The sequence below is a fragment of the Callithrix jacchus genome, chromosome 16, assembly GCF_049354715.1.
Source record: "Callithrix jacchus isolate 240 chromosome 16, calJac240_pri, whole genome shotgun sequence".
Taxonomy (NCBI): domain Eukaryota; kingdom Metazoa; phylum Chordata; class Mammalia; order Primates; family Cebidae; genus Callithrix; species Callithrix jacchus.
In genome coordinates, this window is record NC_133517.1 from 73,230,133 (window position 1) to 73,250,306 (window position 20,174).

The 20,174-nt window shown below is 41.9% G+C and overlaps 1 long non-coding RNA gene and 1 pseudogene across 1 annotated transcript in view; one reads left to right on the forward strand and one right to left on the reverse strand.

The window, feature by feature from the left end:
* The window catches only part of LOC118148317 (uncharacterized), a 126,734-nt gene that overhangs the window by 20,592 nt on the left and 85,968 nt on the right, over positions 1–20,174 (forward strand). The window lies entirely within an intron of this gene.
* Positions 15,418–19,393, reverse strand: LOC100385894 (neuropilin and tolloid-like protein 2; annotated as a pseudogene).

Sequence of the window (20,174 nt, forward strand, 5' to 3'; positions counted from 1 at the left end):
GGTAGCTTGATGGGGATAGCGTTGAGTCTGTAACTTACTTTGGGCACTATGGCCATTTTCACGATATTGATTCTTCCTAACCATGAACATGGAATGTTTCTCCATCTGTTTGTGTCCTCTCTGATTTCGTTGAGCAGTGGTTTGTAGTTTTCCTTGCAGAGGTCCCTTATGTTCCTTGTAAGTTGTATTCCTAGGTATTTTATTCTCTTTGTAGCAATTGTGAGTGGCAGTTCATTCTTGATTTGGCTCTCTTTAAGTCTGTTATTGGTGTATAGGAATGCTTGTGATTTTTGCACATTGATTTTATATCCTGAGACTTTGCTGAAGTTGCTTATCAGTTTCAGGAGTTTTTGGGCTGAGACGATGGGGTCTTCTAGATATACTATCATGTCGTCTGCAAATAGAGACAATTTGGTTTCCTCCTTTCCTATTTGAATATCCTTTATTTCTTTTTCTTGCCTGATTGCTCTGGCTAGAACTTCCAGTACTATATTGAATAGGAGTGGTGAGAGAGGGCATCCTTGTCTAATGCCAGATTTCAAAGGGAATGCTAGATGCCAATTTTTATATTTCTTTCTTTTGTATTAATCTTAAGTTTTTAACAGCATAATTATCAACTAAATGACTTTTGATATCCTGTCTTCATATTTTCAATGCTCCAATTTGTTTTCTTAACTCATGAGTCAGGCCAGAAACCTGTATTGACTGTTAATACTCTGGAAATTAACAACCATTATTATTATTTTAGCCCACTTATGTATTATGTTTAATATATTTAATGAAATTTTTATTGAAGTATAATACATGTTTAAAAAGCCACACAAATCCTAAGTGAGAACTTGAATTATCCCAAAGTGGGCAGTCCTAACCAGAGCAGTCAGGAAAGAGAAAGAAAGAAAAGGCATCCAAATAGGAAAAGAAGAAGTCAAATGATCTCTTTTCAATGATGATCTAATTCGCTACCTGGAAAACCCTAACAACTCCACAAAAAGGCTCTTATAGGTGATAAATGACCTCAGTAAAGTTTCAGGATACATTGTTGTGACCTGTAAACAATAATGTATCCTTAAACTTTACTGAGTGTATTATTGGTGTATCCAGTAATTTTTTTTTTTTTTAGACGGAGTTTCGCTCTTGTTACCCAGGCTGGAGTGCAATGGCGCAATGTCGGCTCACCACAACCTCCGCCTCCTGGGTTCAGGCAATTCTCCTGCCTCAGCCTCCTGAGTAGCTGGGATTACAGGCACGCACCACCACGCCCAGCTAATTTTTTGTATCTTTAGTAGAGGTGGGGTTTCACTATGTTGACCAGGATGGTCTTGATATCTTGATCTCGTGATCCACCCGCCTCAGTCTCCCAAAGTGCTGGGATTACAGGCTTGAGCCACCGTGCCCGGCCTCCAGTAACATTTTTATATACCAATAATATTCAAGTTGAGAGCCAAATCAGGAGTGTAACCCAATTTACAATAGCCACACACACATAAAATATCTTGGAATACAGCTAACCAAGAAGGTGAAAGATCTCTACAAGGAGAACTACAAAACACTGCTGAAAGAAATTACAGGTGACACAAACAAGTGGAAAAACATCCTACAATCATCGATTAGAAGAATCAATATCATTAAAATGGCCATACCACCCAAAGCAATTTATACATTTAATGCTATTCCTATCAGCTATTTCTATCAGAAAAATGACTACCAACATCATTTTTCACAGAATTAGAAAAAACTATTCTAAAATTCATTTGGGACCAAAAAAGAGCCTGACTAGCCCAAGCATTTTTAAACAGAAAGAACAGTGCCGAAGGCTTCACACTACCTGACCTCAAACTGTACTACAAGACTACAAAAACTGAAACAGCATGGTACTGGTACAAAAGTAGACACATAGACTAATGCAACGTAATAGAGAACCCCCATAAAGCCGCACATCTAAAGCCATCTGATATTCAACAAAGTTGACAATACCAAGCAATAAGGAAAGGACTACTTCCTATTCTGTAAATGGTCTGAGATAGCTGGCTAGCCATATGCAGAAGAATAAAACTGAACCACTACCTTTCACTGTATATAAACATTTACTTAATATGAATTAAGACTTAAATGTAAGGCCTACATCTATAAAAACCCTGCAAGATAACCTAAGAAATAACATTCTGGACATAAGCCCCTGCAAATATTTTATAATGAAGATGCCAAAAGCAATAGGAACAAAATCAAAAATTCACAAATGGGACCTAATTGAACTTCACAGCTTCTGCACAGCAAAAGAAACTATCAACAGAGTAAACAGACAACCTATAGAATAGGAGAAAATATTCACAAACTGCATCTGACAAAGGTCTATCCGGAATCTGTAAGGAACTTAAACAATTCAACGAGCAAGAAACAATTTCTTTAAAAAGTGGGCAAAAGACCAAATGACATGAACAGATACTTCTCAAAAGAAGCCATATATTTGGCCAACAAATATATGAAAAAATGCTCTACATCATTAATCATGATAGAAATGCAAATGAAAACCACAGTGAGCTACTGTCTCACACCAGTCAGGATGGCTGTTACTTTTTAAAAAACTAGATGTTGCCAAGATTGCGGAGAAAAGGTAGCACTTAGAAACTATTGGTGGGAATGTAAATTAGTTCAGCTAATGTAGAAAGCAGTTTGGAGATTTCAAAGAACTTAAAGCAGAAGAACCACTCAATCCAGCAATCCTATTGCTGCGTATAAACCCGAAGGAAAATAAATCATTCTACCAAAAAGACACATGTACTCGTCTGTTCATTACAGCACTATTCACAATAGGAAAGACATGGAATTAATCTAAAAGCTCAGCAACAGTGGACTGGATAAAGAAAATGCGGTATATATATACCAAGGAATACTATGCAGCTACAAAAAAGAATGAAATCATGTCTCTTGCAGCAACGTGGATGCAGCTAGAGGCTGTTATCCTAAACAAATTAATGCAGAAAGAGAAAACTAAATACCTCATTTTCTCACTTATAAGTGGGAGCTGCACATTGTATGCTCATGGACATAAAGATGGGAGCAATAGACACTGGGGACTATGAGAGGGAGGAGGGTAGCATGGGAGTGAGGGTTAGAAAACTACCTACCAGGTATATGCTCACTATCTGGGTGACAGGATCATTTGACCACTAAACCTCAGTGACATGCAATTTACTTATCCATGTAACAAACTTACACATGTACCCCATGAACCTAAACAGTTGGAAAAAAAATTATACCAAAGTGAGCACACTTGTGTAACCACTATTGAGCTCAAGAATGGGAATATTTCTTTCTTTCTTTCTTTTTTTTGAGACACTCTCTCTCTGTCGCCCAGGCTGGGGTGCAGTGGCGCAATCTTGGCTCACTACAACCTCTGCCTCCTGGGTTTAAGCAATTCTCTGCCTCAGCCTCCTGAGTAGCAGGGATTACAGGCATGTGCCACTACGCCCAACTAATTTTTTGTGTTTTTAGTAAAGACAGGTTTCACCATCTTGGCCAGGCTGGTCTTGAACTCCTGACCTCGTGATCCACTCATCTCAGCCTCCCAAAGTACTGGGATTACAGGTCTGAGCCACCCTGCCTGGCCAAGAAAGGGAATATTTCTAGCACCCCAGAAGCCCTCCTTGTACCCCTTCCCAAACGCTACCCTCTACTTTTTCCCAAGCAACCATATCTGAGATTAGTTTAATCTACTAGAACATTATATTGAGAACTGAAACCTCCTGCAATCACAGTGCACTGTCTGCATTAACGTGATTTTATCATTTCATAAAAATTTTTGCTCAGGAAAACAAAGTTATAGGTAATTTTATTGTTTGTTTCAGGTACTTCCCCTAGATTCATTTATCCAGGCAATAGGCCACTCTTCCAGGCAGCATCAGTCCTTTCTCAGGACAAAGACTAGGCCCATAAAATGAAGAGCCTGTGGAAGATTGCTGTTTTCCCTTTCTTAAATGTTTGGTGGAATTTACCAGTGAAATCATCTGTTCTTTATGGGAACATTTTTCATTATAGATTCAATTTCTTAAATAACTAATAGCAGTATATGAGTCATCCATTTCTTTTCTTGTTACTTTCAGTCAGTTGTGTTTTCCAAAGAATTTGTCCAGCTGCTGAAGTTATTGGTATAAAGTAGTTTATTATATTGCCTTATTTTTTTTATTGTTTGTAGAATGGGTACTTATATGCCCTCTTTTGTTTCTAACATTAACAATTTTGTTTTCTCTGTATTTTCTTTATGACTTTTGGCCTTGTTCACTTTTCTGTGGCTTTCTATTTCAGTGATCTCTGATTATCTCTTTATTTCCTTTCTTAGAGATTGAGTTCACTTGCTTTTCTTTTCCTAATTTTTTAAGGTAGAAATTTAGATCATTGATTTTAAAAGTTTTCCTTTTTTCTCTTATCAGTATTTAAAGCTGTAAATTTCCTTCAGGAAACTTTTCAGCTGTATCCCACATGTTTTGACCTGTTTTTAAAATCATTCAGTCAAAAACATCTTATAATTTTACTACTAACACGTGGTTTATTTGGAAATATGTTTCCTATTGCCAAGTACTTGGAGGATTTGCTAGAAGACTGATTGTTATTAATTTCAATTTCAATTTGGCCAAGAGCATAGCCTGTAACATTTAAATATTTTAATATGTACTGAGACTTATTTTACGGAAAAGCATTTGGTGTATCTCGGTGACTATTCCTCATACCTTTGGAAAATCTGCATTCTGCTGTTGTCAGTTGGGTATAAATTATGTAAATGTGAATTAATTCAAATTAGTTGATAGTATTGACAGTAGTTGATCATTCTTCCATTAACTACCAAAAGGGGAGGTTACAGTCGTCAACTGTGTTGTCATTTCTCTATTTTTTCTTTTAGTTGTGGTCAGTTTTTGCTTAATGAAACTTCGTGATTTTTGTGCATATTTATTTTGATTTTTTTTTAATGAATTGACACTTTCAGTATTTAGGAACCAGGAAATTAGTTTATAGGCCCAGCATGGTGGCTCATGCCTGTAATCCCAGCACTTTGGGAGACTGAGGTAGGTGGATCACCTGAGGTCAGGAATTCAAAACCAGCCTAGCCAATATGGTGAAACCCTGTCTCTACTAAAAACACAAAAAATTAGCTGGGTGTGGTGGTGCATGCCTGTAATCCCAGCTACTTGGGAGGCTAAGGCAGGAGAATCGCTTGAACCCAGGAGGTGGAGGTTGCGATGAGCTGAGATTGCACCACTGCACTCCAACCTGGGCAAAAGAGCAAGATTCTGTCTCAAAAAAAAAAAATAATAATAATAAATTAGTTTTTTAAAAGTTAGAAAATAAAGTCCCCCTTGATCTCTAGTAATACTCTTTATTTTGATACCTACTTTGATCATTTTTTATCCGTAATTATGAGATTTTATTCTTTTCTCTCTCTCTTTTTTTCTTTGAGACAAGGTTTCACTCTGTCACCCAGGCTGGCGTGCAGGGGTGCACTCATAGCTCACTGAAGCCTTGACCTCTTGGCTTCAAGCAAACCTCCCATCTTGGCCTTCTAAGGAGCTGGGACTACAGGCATATGCCACTACATCAGCTAATTTTTAAATTTTTTTGTAGAGTCAAGATCTCCCTATGTTTTGCAAGCTGGCATTGAACTCCTAGGCTTAAGTAATCCACCTGCCTCTGCCTCCCAAAGTGCTGGGATTACAGGAGTGAGCCACCATGCACAGGCAATTGTTTTCTGTGGCTATAATTACAGTGCTTGTTTGTCAAAATGAAAACAGATAACAAATATACAAACCATTGATTACCAATCATGTATCAAAAGCAGTAAGAGGTTCCATGACACCAAATAGACCAGTTCTAATGTTTTCCCTAAGGTAAATTTAGCAGCTCCAGCTTCTTCAGTGTTTATCAAAATACAAAAGAACAAAGTAGAGGACGTCTTTATTGATGGCAGATCTGACCCCTGCAGGCTGAGAGAGAGCAAGCTACATCACACATGGAGATGGAATGCTCCTGATGGGCTGTGGGTCTAGATGGGCAGGCTGCCCAGCTCACACATGCTACTGCTGGTGAGGCCCCAGACATCTCGCCTGTGTGTTTGAGCAAGCGTGAATGTTGGGGACAAAGGGCCAATTTTGGCATCATGCTAAGGGGTAGCGGGGTCCTGAATCCCCTGAGCTGGCCGCGGCAGGTGGGAAGGTTGGGGGTAGGCCTGGGGGAGAGTGAGCTGGCCATGGGCTCCAAGCCTGGCCCCTAGGAACCTTGGGAGCATAGGGACAAGTAAGGTTGTAGAACACAGGGTAACCCATGGGCAACTGAGTTCTGGGGGTCTCTATTGTGACCATGCAGAACTGACTGTGGACTGCCACTCCACTGACTCACATTCTTGAGGGGAATGGCCAAGCCGGCAACCCACATCCAGGCGATAACTGCAAACCTAGGCTAGGCAGGTCTCTCTCCTTTCCATGTGGTCAAGTGTTCCTGGCTTGGATTTTTAATCATTTTTTAAAATGCACCAAGTTCTGGTTAAAAACCAACCACCAAAATGGATCTCAACACATCTTTAAAACCACAGGTGCACCCAGCTCTCCCCACACGGTGACTCCTGGAGGCCAGATGCCCACGGGCCTATGTCCTGCCCCGGCCCTGAACAGTGAGTTGATTTTACTTTTTACAATTAAAAAAAAAGCTAAGTAGTATTGCATAGGAGTACCAGAAACTGTCTTACTGGAAATAAAAACTATTTACATTAAATAAAAATACTAGTTGAAGGCTGTGTCTGCCATATTTATAGCATGGTGAGAGACACATGGTGATCCAACCACGGAGGCAGCTTCTGGCACTCATACCATGAGCTGCACATTTGCTACATGAGAGTAAAGTGGAAGGCGAGAGAAGGAGTGAGAGGAACGGGCTTCATGTTCACTTCTGGTTTGGGAGCTGCTGGGACAGCCAGTCCAGCTCTTCACAGAGCCTGTTGCTGCTGATGGTGTGGGTGGCCTGAACGCATCAGTTCCTGTGGTGTAGGGAGTGAGCCCCAATGTGTTTGTGATCTCGGCTGTGTTTTTGGTGTTGGGGAGGCCCCGCTTGTTGGTAAACACCAACAGGAGCGCATCCCGAGCTTGACCCCAGCTAGTATCCTCATGAGCCCCTCCTGGGCCCCGTCCATGAGCTCTCTGTCATTGCTGTCCACCACGAGGATCAGGCCTTCTGTGTGACGGAAGTAGTGGTGGTGGGTTTGTCCTAGCCACCCGCGCCCCACAGGATGAAGCTGATGTTCTTGTGCTCCGTGGTCTCCACATTGATGTCTAAGGTGGGGATGGTGGTCATAATCAGCTTATACAGGATTGGCACCTTCCTCGTAGCATCCAGGCCCACCATGAGGATGGGCACTTCTTTTGTGCCGGAAAAGCTCTTTAAGAAGTTGGTGAGGATGTTCCCCGAGCTTGCGAGTGGGCAGAAGGACGTTGGCCGGGAACACCTTAGTGGTGCTTCCCCAGCCAGAGATTGGTTCCGCTCCCTACTTTGATCTTAATAGAAACAGAACGGTTCTCCTATGCCTATTTTTTCATAAAATATTTTCTATCCCTTTGCTTTCAACTTATCTGTGACCTCGTGTTATCTCTTATAGACAGCATATAATTAGATCTTGCCTTTTTAAATCTAGTTTGACAATATCTACCTTTTAATTACAGTGTTGTTTGGTCCATTTTTTATTTTATATAATTATTCACATGGCCAAGTTTAAGTTTAATGTTTTGCAGTTTGTTTTCTACTCGTCACATTTGTTTTTTGTTTCAATGTTGAACCTTTCCAAAACTAAGCAAAGAGTGGATCACCTTAATCAAATCGGGGATTAAATTATTAGAAGCCTCAGTCTTTGGGAGGGATGTTCTAGTTCCTATTTGCTGTTACACCTAAGTATCAGTCCTTCATATTTTCCAGCTAACAGTCTTGAATATTTTCTGAAGCTGCTCCTTTCTGGAGAGCTGTGAGCCTTATTTGTTTCTCTCTAGTTCTGTGAGAATCCCCCAAACTCTACTAAGCTTCCTGGAAGCTCAGCTTTTGCTTTTGTAATCAGCAGTCAAACTCAGCAGTAAAGGAGCTCCACTTCCTGACTTGACTTCTGGTTCTGCTGGATCTTGTCCTGTAAGCTCTCTTTGCCTCGGTAACTTTCTGATGCTTTCATGGGCATTCTTTAAATTTTGTTTAGTTTTTTTTTTAATGGCCTTCACCTTCAGCAGGATGATTGGTCCAAAACAACCTAGTCAGTATTGCTAGAAGCAAAGCTCATCATTATCATATGTTATTATTTACAGAAAAAACACTTCTCAGATATCATGGCCTCATCTGGTAATCTAGCCTGTATAACTTACTGCTATATTAACTTGGTATAAGTCATTGCCCGACCCCGAGACCTGAGTTCCAACACTGCCAAAAACTCAGAAATATTTAATCCTTTATATGTTTTATGGAACCTTGCAGGGTTAACTCTAAAAAGAATTTTGTTTTGGTAGTTGTTTGATTTTTTTTAATTCTATGGAATTAACCTGATTTATTAGTGATTCTGTAATTAAATTTCTGAGGCAGTTAATGATTTTTATTATCGGGAAGGGTCAGTTCATTTGAAGTAATCACAGTGTGTTATCAATAGCAAAACTTAATTTTGCTTTGTGCCTGTATTTCTCCATAAATATCATTTATTTGCATTTAATTTATTTTAGCTTAACAGAGATTTACCCATTTTCAGGACATGATTTTAAATGACACCCTGTCATCCAGTCCCATCATCTTATTTATGTTGTTGTTTTCTCAGGACTGGAAAAAGTGATATGTCACGATTTACTTATTTATTTATTTGTAAAGAGTTTGGTTTAGGGAGCATTGCATTGGAAATACACAAGCAAATTTGGTTTCAAGCATCCTGATCTGTTTTTCACTTTATGAACTGAGATTTTGATTCCTTTTTAATAAAAAGGGGGGGAATATCATGTAAGAAAGCAGCCAATGAAAGCAGAACCCAGAAGGAAGGCTGGGATGGGAGAAGCTGGCGGAGAGGGAGAAGATGTTGAGAGACTTTGGGAAATCAAGTTTCTCATGGAAGGGGCAGTGGCTGGGAGCTAGAAGACCTGGGTCCTAATCTCAAGGCTTCTGGCTGTCAGACTTTGGATAGGTCACTTCTGCCAGTGGGAAGCTCAGGAAGGTGAGAGTAGGGAGAGCAGTTCTGTACAAAGTCCATGTCCAAGGGAGGTGGAGGGTTTCTTTCCCCAGTTAACTCTGATGGCTTCCAAACAGTAGATATCCCAGGCCTTCAGTGCATGTACTCTAGGATCAATCCACCAGTAACTTCCTATCTCTAGCCCTCAGTTCTCACATGTGTAAAATAAGGAAATTGAAATCAGTAATATTTAAGGCCTCTTATAAGCTCTAAAATTTTAAGACTTTGAAAGGAGATTTTTAAGATATTAACCCGCTTTAGAAGTTTGGAGAACCTTCAAAATTGATACAAAATTTTTTGTGTCATGTGTATGTACAGATGTGCATTTTTCTGGGGAGAGGGTTCTTAATGTCATTAGGTTCCAGGATGTTCCATGAATGCAAAAATATCAAGAAACATGGAAAATTAATTTTAGTAGTTTATATAATTACAATAATCTAACAAGCACCTTATTTAGTACCTTCATATGGGCACATAGATGAATAAGATGCAGTTCCTGCCTTTGAGGAATAGATTAGTCAACAAATCATCAACAGAAGTTGCATTGCTTCTCCCGGGATGTGTTGAATTGGGTCAAGGGTCAGAAATTCTGGATCCTAGTCCTAGTTCTGGCAATATTTGGCTGTGACTCTGACCCAGAGTTTGCTCAACCAAGAAATAGGTTTAATAAAACATATCTCACTCCCTTTGTAAGGTGGTTCATTTGATCTATAGGTTAGAGCCATGTTAGGTGCAAGGGACACAGCCATGAATGAAACTGAGCCTGCCCCATGGAATATAGATCAGTTGGTAAGTTGTGAATTTATTTTTCCTGGGATACATATGTTACAACGTGGGTGAGAAGTGAGAAATAATACTGTTATTCACCTCAGACAGGAGCCTGAATAAATGGCTTTATCTCCTCTTGTTCCTTTTATATTAAATTGAACTCAGAGATTAAAAATGCATCTAGACAACCCATGAGCCCACTATGCTTCCTGAATACAGAGAGATAACAGATGGGAACTGTGAGGTTTCTCTAAGGGGCAGCCATGAGTATTTTGCAAAGTGATCTCTGGGCTTTTGGAGATACTTTGGCTGGAGGATGCTGGAGGCAGCTGCTGGGAACTGAAGAGGATTGAGAGTATATAACGATGCTCCCAAGATGATGGGTTGAGCATGGGATAAATGCTATTATTTCAAAAGCACATAGAAATAATAACTATATTACTAAAATACAGTCTTCTAAAATAATATAGGAGCATCTCTATAGGCTAGAAACAGAGAAAGAAAAGAACAGTAAACCATCAGCCGTGTGTATATTAGGGAGAGACACTTAAATGAGTATCTTTAATAGTCTATATGAGATAAAAGAATGAATAGAATTCATTGATTATTGAACAGGGACAGTGATTAGGAAGCAAGAACAAGCAGTTAATTTGTTATTTTAACAAGTACAGCATTCTGAAGATTGCAGAAGAGTAAATCTGTAAACTCTAATTATAAAAAGATAAAGAGGTAGAAAAGATGAAAGTAAAGAAAAGTAGATGGGACAAAGCAAGAAGATACAACATACCTCCAATAGGGGTTAAAAAGGATAAAATAAGGTGCTAGAAAGATGACATTGGAAAATTTACTGCCTGAGAAATTCCCAGAACTGAAGAAAGACTTGAGCCCTCAGGACAAAAAAAAAAAAAAAATCTACTAAATGGAATGAAAAACAAACAAAACACAATGAGCCTGGGCACAATGTAGTGCTGCTTCAGAATAAGCCCGTAAAGGGACACCTAACAGCTACCACAGAGGAAAAGCAGATTGCCTCCAAAGAGATAGAATCAGTGCCATCAACTTCTCAGGAGCCACACCAGATGCCAGGAAACAATGAAGAACTAGCCTCAAAGTGCTGAGGATATCTATTTTTGAGACTGAAATTCCATATCTAGCCAAGTCTGTGTCTTAACAAGCCTTCTAGGTGATCCTGAGGCATGCTGAAGTTTGAGAACCACTAGGCTGCTGCATGCTCTCCATAGACAGCTACGAGAGGACTTTTCCATTCTCAGTGCCTCACTACTAACTCCTTTGCTCCTGCAAATGCCTGGAACTTGGCTTGCGAAGTTTTGCCCACTTTTGCCAACACCTGGAGTGGGTTGTATAACAGCAATTTATCTTAACCTAAACAAATGAAATCACAAGCAGATTGAGTTTCAGACATTCGTAGGTAGGCTGGAGTGGGACAGGGAGGGGCTGAGATAAGACGTGTTATTGGGGGTTTCAGATGGCTTCCCAGCAGCCACCCACATTACAAGGGATGTTACTTACTTGGGAAACAGAGTTGATTCATGGGGACATGAGTCATTCTTGTCTTCCCTTAGCCTCAGTCCTCCAGGAGTGGAGGCTCCTCTGGCCGAGTGTGTGTCTATGTGTTTAATGATTTCTTTGCACCAAGACAGAGCTTGAAAGTTTGCAATATATGTGTATGAATGACATGCTTGATTTTCAAAAGGTTTATTTTCAGTCTCTCTGGTAGATGCCCTGAAGAAACTTTAGGGATATTTCCTTCCAGCTAGTTTGGGTGTTTACTGTCTGGCTTTTCTAGCTCTGAGTCCAGTTTTCTGCCTAAAGGACTTTTGTCATTTTTAAAGTGTTTATCTTTCTCTTTGGGTAAAAGGGAGGAAAAAAATTGACCTTCTATCAGTTAGCAGCAGAGAAGTGGTTTAAAGCTTTGCTTTTCAAACTTAGTAGTGATCAGACTTGTCTCATAGGGACCCAGAGCTCGGAACTAAGAGGAGTCGGTGGAAGGTGGTCTAGGAGCCTGCAGCATCACCGTGTACTGCCTTGGACTGCATCCTAGGTTAGAATATCTCATTCATCTTTTAGTCTCCAGCTGTAAACACAGAGGTGATGGGGTGAGAAGGAAATGCATTTTGGATGGAGGGATGAATGAGTAAGTGTTTTTATTTTCTGGTTGACTTGGTTTCTGTGTTTCCTGGCACCTAAGGCAAAATGATCAATCCCTTGACAAATACTTTAAAGTCTTTGTATAACATCCTATAGTATACAGAATGCGTCCACACTCACGGTTTTTGACTGAACCCCCTGGGGCACTCTGAAACTTGCAGAAAAAGTGCCACTGAGTTCCACCTTTGGGACAAAGAAGCTGAGTCTTGGGCACATTTAAAACTATACATTCAGGAAGGTGCTGAATCGGGACCAAGAGCCTATCTCTTTAGATTTTCTCCTCGGTTAGGCAGATAATGGAGCAAGTTCATATACTTTCCATTCAGGGCAGGGGAAGGAGACAATTTACTAGAAAACCATAGCCATGAGAGTGATAGGGTCTTTGCTGCTATGAAGAAAAAATGAATTATCTGGTCCCTGCTTGGCCCCTTGTGTCATTACCAACTGGTAACAACCTGGAGGCAAGGGGAATGAAGAGTTTGTCATCTCAGTCTCCAACACTGATTCTTTGAAAGGGGTCTGAATATAATAGAGAAAATTATATTTTCAACCATGCTTGCTCAGAGTAAGTAATGCTATTTAAATCAAGGGCATAATATCAAATCACAATTACAGTTTGATGAAAGTACCTGGAGAGGAATAGGATAATGTAGTGTGGGTTTGGGGAGAATCCAAATTAAATAGTCACTGTTGATTATGATAAAGGAGGAGAGAGTAATGAAATAGATACTTCTGAAAAATCACGATGCTACCACTGAGTAATCCAAAGGCTACACGGGGCAAATTTGGAATGCATTTTTCATTTCCTTACTTGTTGTTCTGCACTGGTTAACAAATGTAACTTTGCCTTTCACCCCCATCTGGGGTACAGGAGAAAGTGATCAAAGGATCACCGTTTAAAAATATGTTTTATTATTAAAATGACTGGTCTTCTCTTTTTATTCCTATTTGAAAATAGTTGAGTTCTTTTTTCTGATTACCATACTACAGATGTTTATTGTAGAAATTTTGGGAAAAAAAAGAAAAGTATAAAGAATGTAAAAATCACCTGTAGTTCCACCACACAGACAGCAATACTATGAAGGTGGTATTGGATTGACATCTAAAATTTCATCCCCAGAACCACACACAATGCACTAATTACCCCAGTTCTCATCAGCCTGGGGTGGCTACTAAAGCCACTTTAGGGAGAGGCCCTTCCCTTCCTCTCTCCATATCCTGTCCTCTCTTCTGAGGGACACATAGCCAAGGCTTAAGGAAGGTGCTGACCAGTGAATCCTGATTTGCTAGGAACTTTCTGGTTTTAGCATGAAAAGCCCTACATCTTGGGAACACCTTAGCTTCAGGTGAACTGGGATGGCAGGTTTACCTCTGTCTCCTCCTCCCACCCCATCAGCAGAAAGCAAGACTGATTTGGTCCGGGAGTGCTGGTGGGAGGCTGGCCCTTGGCAGCCATGTTGCTCTGTTGAGCAAGGTTAATGTGCTAAGGTCACTGTTCATTCACCTCAGGGCTCTTGCTTCTTGTTGGGTCTATGCTCAGGCACAGTGAGCCTCATGAGCACACCATTCTCTGCCTTCCTTAGCAGCACCTAAAGCAAAAAGGTAAAGCAGTGGGTTGGTTAATAAGTTACTACTGCTATGCTGGTCTGTCTACCTTCCATTCAGGGTTGGGGAGGGAGACAGTTAATAGAAAACCATGACCTTGAGATTGATAAGGTCCTTGCTGATATTGAAAAAATAAATTCTCTGGTCTCCATTTCGCTCCTCGTGCCCATTGCCCACTGGTTACAACCTGAAGGCAAGGGGAATGAGTATTGGTAGTCCCATCTCCAACACACAAGTGCCTTGATGTGCTGATTCCTTTAAAGCAGTGAGAAAACCAGTGGTTTTTGATGTGGATGCTAGGTTGGGTTCTAGTGTAATATAGCTCTTTGTAGTATTACCAGACATGAGCTGAGTACTTTGCACACTGTGAATTGAAACATATGAGAGAAATTTTTCTTTGCTGGGGAGACTTATTAGAAAATTAGTGAATTTTGGTAGTAATGGCTTGTAATTCTTGCAACAAAAATTGGTGGATTTCCTAAGGTCAGGGTGTGACTTGAGTTGGTGACTCTGGCTCAGTGAAGGTGAATCAAGGTCGAACAAAGATGAGACCTCTCACGGGAACCAGCTCTGGCAGTTGCAGAGCAGGTATGCTAGTGTTCTATCTTTCCTCTCCTAGCTTTTGCCTCTGTAGCTCCACCATCCTCCCTTTGCCCCACTCTTTATCTAGACACCGGTACCAGCTCTCCAGGACTCTTCAAGCTCTAACAGTTATTCCCATCAAAACTGTCCTCAGGTCCTTTCTGTCAAGGGGTGGTACAAACAGCAATGACGAATTGAACCTGCCCATCTGGGTGAATTTAGTGTCTTGGCAGCTCCTCTGCCTGTGCCCAAGGTCCCCACCCTCCTCTAAAAGCCTGGCACTGTTGATCTCTGAGTAGGAGTTTTGCTGGGTTCTCACTCCCACCTTCACTTTCTCTCTTCTTCCTCTTTCTGATCTTCCCATGTTATATCCTGTCTCCTTCTCTGCCTGGGAACTTCAGAGTCAAGGTTGAGTTGGATGGTCTTCCTGACATCAATTTTGTTCTCCACCCAAATTTCTATGAGTTTTTTTTTTTAAACTACCGCACATCTCTTGATTCCTGCCCAGTCTACAAATGTTCTAAACCATCAAGGCCAACAGCACCTGAGAAACCAGCAGAAGCCCATCTCTGGCAACCCTACCAGCCGGCCCATACTCAGAGTGGAAAGCAAGGAATTTGCTTGGTTCCCAAGACAACCATCTCAGATTTAGATGGGGAAGCTGTTCAGGAGCAGAGCAATAGGTTTCTCAACTGATTGCTTTCACTGGGTTCTTGTGGGTTGAGAGATGGGGGCAAAAGGGAGGGTAGATATGGAGCCAATATATTAGATCACATAATGGCTAGAATTTATTCTCTCTACAACACAAAAAGCAGTTTCACAGTCACAATCTCTGTGCTCACACCAAAGGCCTATGGGAGGGACAGCCACAGGCAGGAGGCTGATGCAGGCAAGAGAGCATTCGCTGTGAAGCCCAGCTCTTCAGGACTCAAATTCTGACTTAGTGAGTCACTAGCGGAGTAACCTTGGCCAGATACTAAACCTCTCATATCTAAATTGGGGAAAATGCCTTCCTCACAGGGTTAGGAAGATTAAATTATAGAATATATTAATATACTCATCAGGGAGACCTATTGAATAATAGCTGTTACTACTATATGTCTTTTTTTTCTCATTTTAAAGTTTATTGTGGGATCAAAATACTGACAGAGCTATATAAGTCAAGAGCAGCATTCCTGTTGCTAAAACTCATAGGCAGCCCAAGCCTGGCTCCATCCAACCACCTCTTCCAATGCTCTTTAACTGGTGGTGCTTTCTATGTATGACACCAAGCAATAGATGTTGATTACTGTTTCCACTGAATAGAGTAAGTTCCTTGATTGGTTTAACATTTATAGACTGCCTGAGAGAGTAAAAACATCACCATACAGTAGGTTAGTGGTAAATCAAGGTCTTCGCAATGATGGCGGGAGAAAAGAGTTGGCTGATGGAAATAGTATGGTGCCCTGGACGGTGCGCATGTACACACTTAAGAATTCATGCCACCTTTAGCAGAAGGTTAGAATTCAGTGGATATGGATGCTTGTGCAGAATCTTTTCGCCTACTGACATAAATTTCACAGAGAATCTACTACATTGCTTGGTCCTCTAGGGCCTGCTCAGGGAACTCGTGTCCCTGTTTGAAAGTGTAACTACTACTCTCGAAGGTGCCATTAAATGTTTTCATTGGCTGTGGTTGTGTAAAGTCATTTCAGAAAGGAAGTTGCATGGAACTGAGGTTGGTCCTGCTTTGTTTGACACCGGAGGCCTGCGACCCACAGTGGTGGTCGTGGATGCACTGGGAGGCGGAAGAGCACTGCAGCTTCTAGTAGTTGTTCAGTTCTTCTGTCAAATCTGCCAGGTCTTCAGAAATCTTTGTCCCTTAGCAAAAACAGTTCATAGTGAAGAGGATCAAACACTTTGCAACACAGTTTTATTAAATGCACTTTTGCAAGCCGTGACCTTCTTTGAGGAGGTTTCACTTGTACTAAAACAGAAAAAAATGAGAAGGACCAAGACAATCCCTGAGTAATGCCAATAATTGTCCCATGAGCTGTAGTGACTTGTTCAAATAGTTCTGCTTTTTCTCTTTTCTTTGTGATGATTTTCATCCCTAAGGTATACACAATCATGGGCACCATTACAGATGGAAGAATTATTGATGCACGTGTTGCTATGGCAAAAGGCAGTGCTGCCTATGCAGGGAGCTTATGATCCAGCAATTTTACTTTTAGCTAGATACTCCAAAGAACGGAAAGCAGGACTCCATTACTTGCACACCAGTATTCACAGCAGCATTATGTACGGTAGCCAGAAGGTGGGAACAAACAAAATGCCCACTGGTGGGTGGGTGGATGGATAAACACTATGTGGTATGCTCCACAAAGGAAGTAAAGAGCATTCAAAACCGGCTAAGCTGACTACCTCCCTCTGTTCACATTTGAATCACTCCAATTCCTGTTTCAAGCATTGCATCACTGGCCACAGTGCTGCAAGACTTGGCCTTCAGGTTTGCAATAGAACTGCTTCTATCATATACTGCAACGGAGTCTCTCTTACATTACTTTGAGTGCTCCATTTGATAATCTAGGACCCTCAAATAAATCTTAGCTTTTGGAGTGGCTTTAGTGGTCCAGATGCAATCAATGGCTTGGCCAGATTTCGTTTTCTCTTGTTCTACCTAACGAGAGCGCACTATTCCCTCAGCTCTCAAGAGCTGGAACTGCCAGTCTTCTAGGTAAGTAAAGTCTGCATCTGGAATAAGTGAATACTAGTTCTCTTCAGCAGCACTACACTTAAGCCACATGAATCTCCCTGTTGATCTAATAAATGGAAGGCTTTTCATGACACAGTAATGATCCATAAGGGGAGAGAAACCAAATGGCCCATCTCGAACTTCCAGGTGATCAAACCGACACTCAAATGATGGCTCTAAATAATAATGTTCAGCAAAGGTCAACTCGATTCTTTGATGTGGAGCAGCTTCGAAATGTAGATACACTCCTTGTTTGGTGGATGTGAGACAGGATAATTTGGTGATGCAAAATGATCTCCATTGCTGGTTTGAACCCAAAGGTCACATTGGATGGCAGGAATGTTCTTGATTCCCATATTTTGTCCATCTTTGAGGACAGAGCAGAGCCCCTCCAGGGGCATGTTCCCAAGCTGCCAGGAGCTTTGAAAGGGGCTGAGGCTGAGGCTGTGGCAGTCCCACTCTGTCCCCATTGCTGGCCAGCAGCTGTCTCCCACGGGACAGGGCTCAGGTCCTATGGCCCACCATGCCAGAGCCCCCTCAGTGGGTGCCACCTCCTGCTCTGCTGTGCTCTGTCCCATCAACTGCACAGGATCCACTGAAGGGTTACTACTATATTTCAGATAAAGAAACTGAATCCTTGACAGGTGACTCATTTGTACAAAATTACATGGCCAATTCGTAGCTAAGCTGGAACTCAACCCCTGCCTACTGATGTCTTACAGCCTTAAAAAAGGCAGGGAGAAAGTGAGAGAGGAAACCTGTTTTCAGGAAAGCTCCTGAAAATAGCTGTTGATATCCAAAAGATTATCATGCAAGCCCCATGCCATGGGTCTAGGTTTTAATATCCTTTGTTGAGTACTCACTGTGTGCCACGAGTTTACCTTTATTATCACATTTATTCTTCATGGTTCACTACAGCTTTGGGACTGTTTCCCCCATCTTTCTATCTCAGAAGGAAGGTTATCTCAGAAGTGCTTGAACCTGGATTTAAATCCAGTTCTGCGATGTCAATGGCTTGTTCTTAATCACTGTGTATGGCTTCTCCTTATGGGCTCACAAGTTCTTGTCCTTGTAGGAGTTATGATACAAACCAGGAAAATAATACTAAACTTGGAAGGAGGCGAAAACCTGGTCTTACAGGTGGAGACAGGAGGCCTAGGGGAAGTGGAAAAAGCAGCTTTGGTAGGACTTGACCCTGAGGAGGACACACTCCTGACCTTCCTCCTTTTTTAAAAAAAAAAAAAATAATAAAGACAGGATCTCACTCTGTTGCCCAGGCCACAGTGCATGGTGCAATCATAGCTCACTGCAGTCTCAAACTCACAGGCTCAAGCAATTCTCCTGCCTCAGCTTCCTGAGTAGCTGGGACTGCAGGCGCTCACACTACCACCTCTGGCTATTTTTTTCTTTCTGTAGAGATGGAGTCTTACAGTGCTGCCCAGACTACTCTCAAACTCTTGGCCTCAAACAATCCTCCTTCCTCAGCCTCCCAAAGCTCTGGGATTACAGGTGTGAGTCACCAGGCCTGGCCATCCCTCCTTCCTGTGTGCTTGTTCCTGATACATTTTTTTCTGCAGTCCCTGGTTTACAAGATTCAGGTCTGAAACAGGTGCCAAAATATGACTCTGACCCAGAACCCCAATCTGATGAGAGTGATTTGATTTGAAGTTTGACCAGACAGTTCCACAACACTGTCTGTTCCTGGTCAGTCAGGCAGCTTAGATTTCACTCTTGCCTCTCTCCTTCATTTTTTCTAAAGCAGCATTTCCCCATAAGGAATGACATAGACAACACCAGTTGCCACTTGTTTTTGCATATCTATTAATAGAAGAACAATGACAGGATAGTGACAAATCTTGGGCTTTGTCATCAGAGAGAACCAGGGGTGGATTCTGGCTCTGCCACCACTTATTGTATGTGTGATTTTGTAAAATTTACCCAACCTCTCTGGCCATCTGTAAATAGGAATAATTAGGGAAGAGGGGCCTGTGCCAGGGAAGACTGCACCAGTGACCACCATCGTCCACCACATCCTAGGACCTGATTCTTACCTCAGAAAGCCTGGAGATGCACAATTGTCAGTGCTCAGGTGATGAGACCCTCCAGACCGTCTCAAGCTGAGTAAAGTGCGCACCTGAGTAAGGCAAGCACCAGAACCCCAATTGAGTTACTTTACAGTGAGAAATAGGTCTGACACCTGGAGCAGAATGCTTGCATTAGCATGACTAGTCTACTCGCTCCTGTCAGCAAGTCACCTGGGAGGTCAGACCTTCAGTAGACAGTTGCTTTGATACATATAAAGCAGAGAAGTCAAACTTTGGATAATTTTGGGATAAGATCACTGCAGTCATTTAAAATTTGCTTTGAGAGCCTACTCTATGCCTGCTATGGGCTTGTACCCCCCCAAAAGTTCATGCTTTGAAGCCGTAACCCCCTGTACCTGAGGATGTGACTGTATTTGAAGATGGGACTTTTAAAGAGGAAGCTAAGTTAAAGTGGGGTTGGTAGGGTGGGCCCTGTTCAGTCCGACTGCTGTCCTTATAAAAAGAGATTTGACCACAGAGACACACAGAGGGAAGATGGTGTAAAGACACAGAGAAGAGGGCCATCTCCCAGCTAAGAAGAGAGGCCTCAGGAGAAACCACTCCGGACAATACCTTGATATTGGACTTCAGCCTCCAGAGATGTGAGGAAATACATCTCTGTTGTTTAAGCCCTTGAGTCTGTGGTATCTTGCTGTGGCAGCCCTACTGAACTAATACACAAGGCATCAGTCCCCAGCAGGGAAGGCTGGGTGTGAGTCAAGCCCAGGCATCCCCATGGGTTTGTCTCTGTGCCCAACCCCAGTGATGGATTGTGCCTGAATCCTGCAGGGAGCATGGGAATGTCAAAGAGCTGTTCGGCTGAAATCCCTTCAGCACCAGGGGATGAAGCAGCCCTGTCCCAGGGCCCTCCTGGAGCACACAATGAGTGGGGAGAGAGGCACTGTCACCCTAGCTGGGCCCCAGCCTGGCTCTGGCACAGAGGAGTGCTCAGCTATTGTAGAAAGTGTGGCAGCCTTGGGAAATGGCAGTGGTTCCAGCTGAAAACACAGGC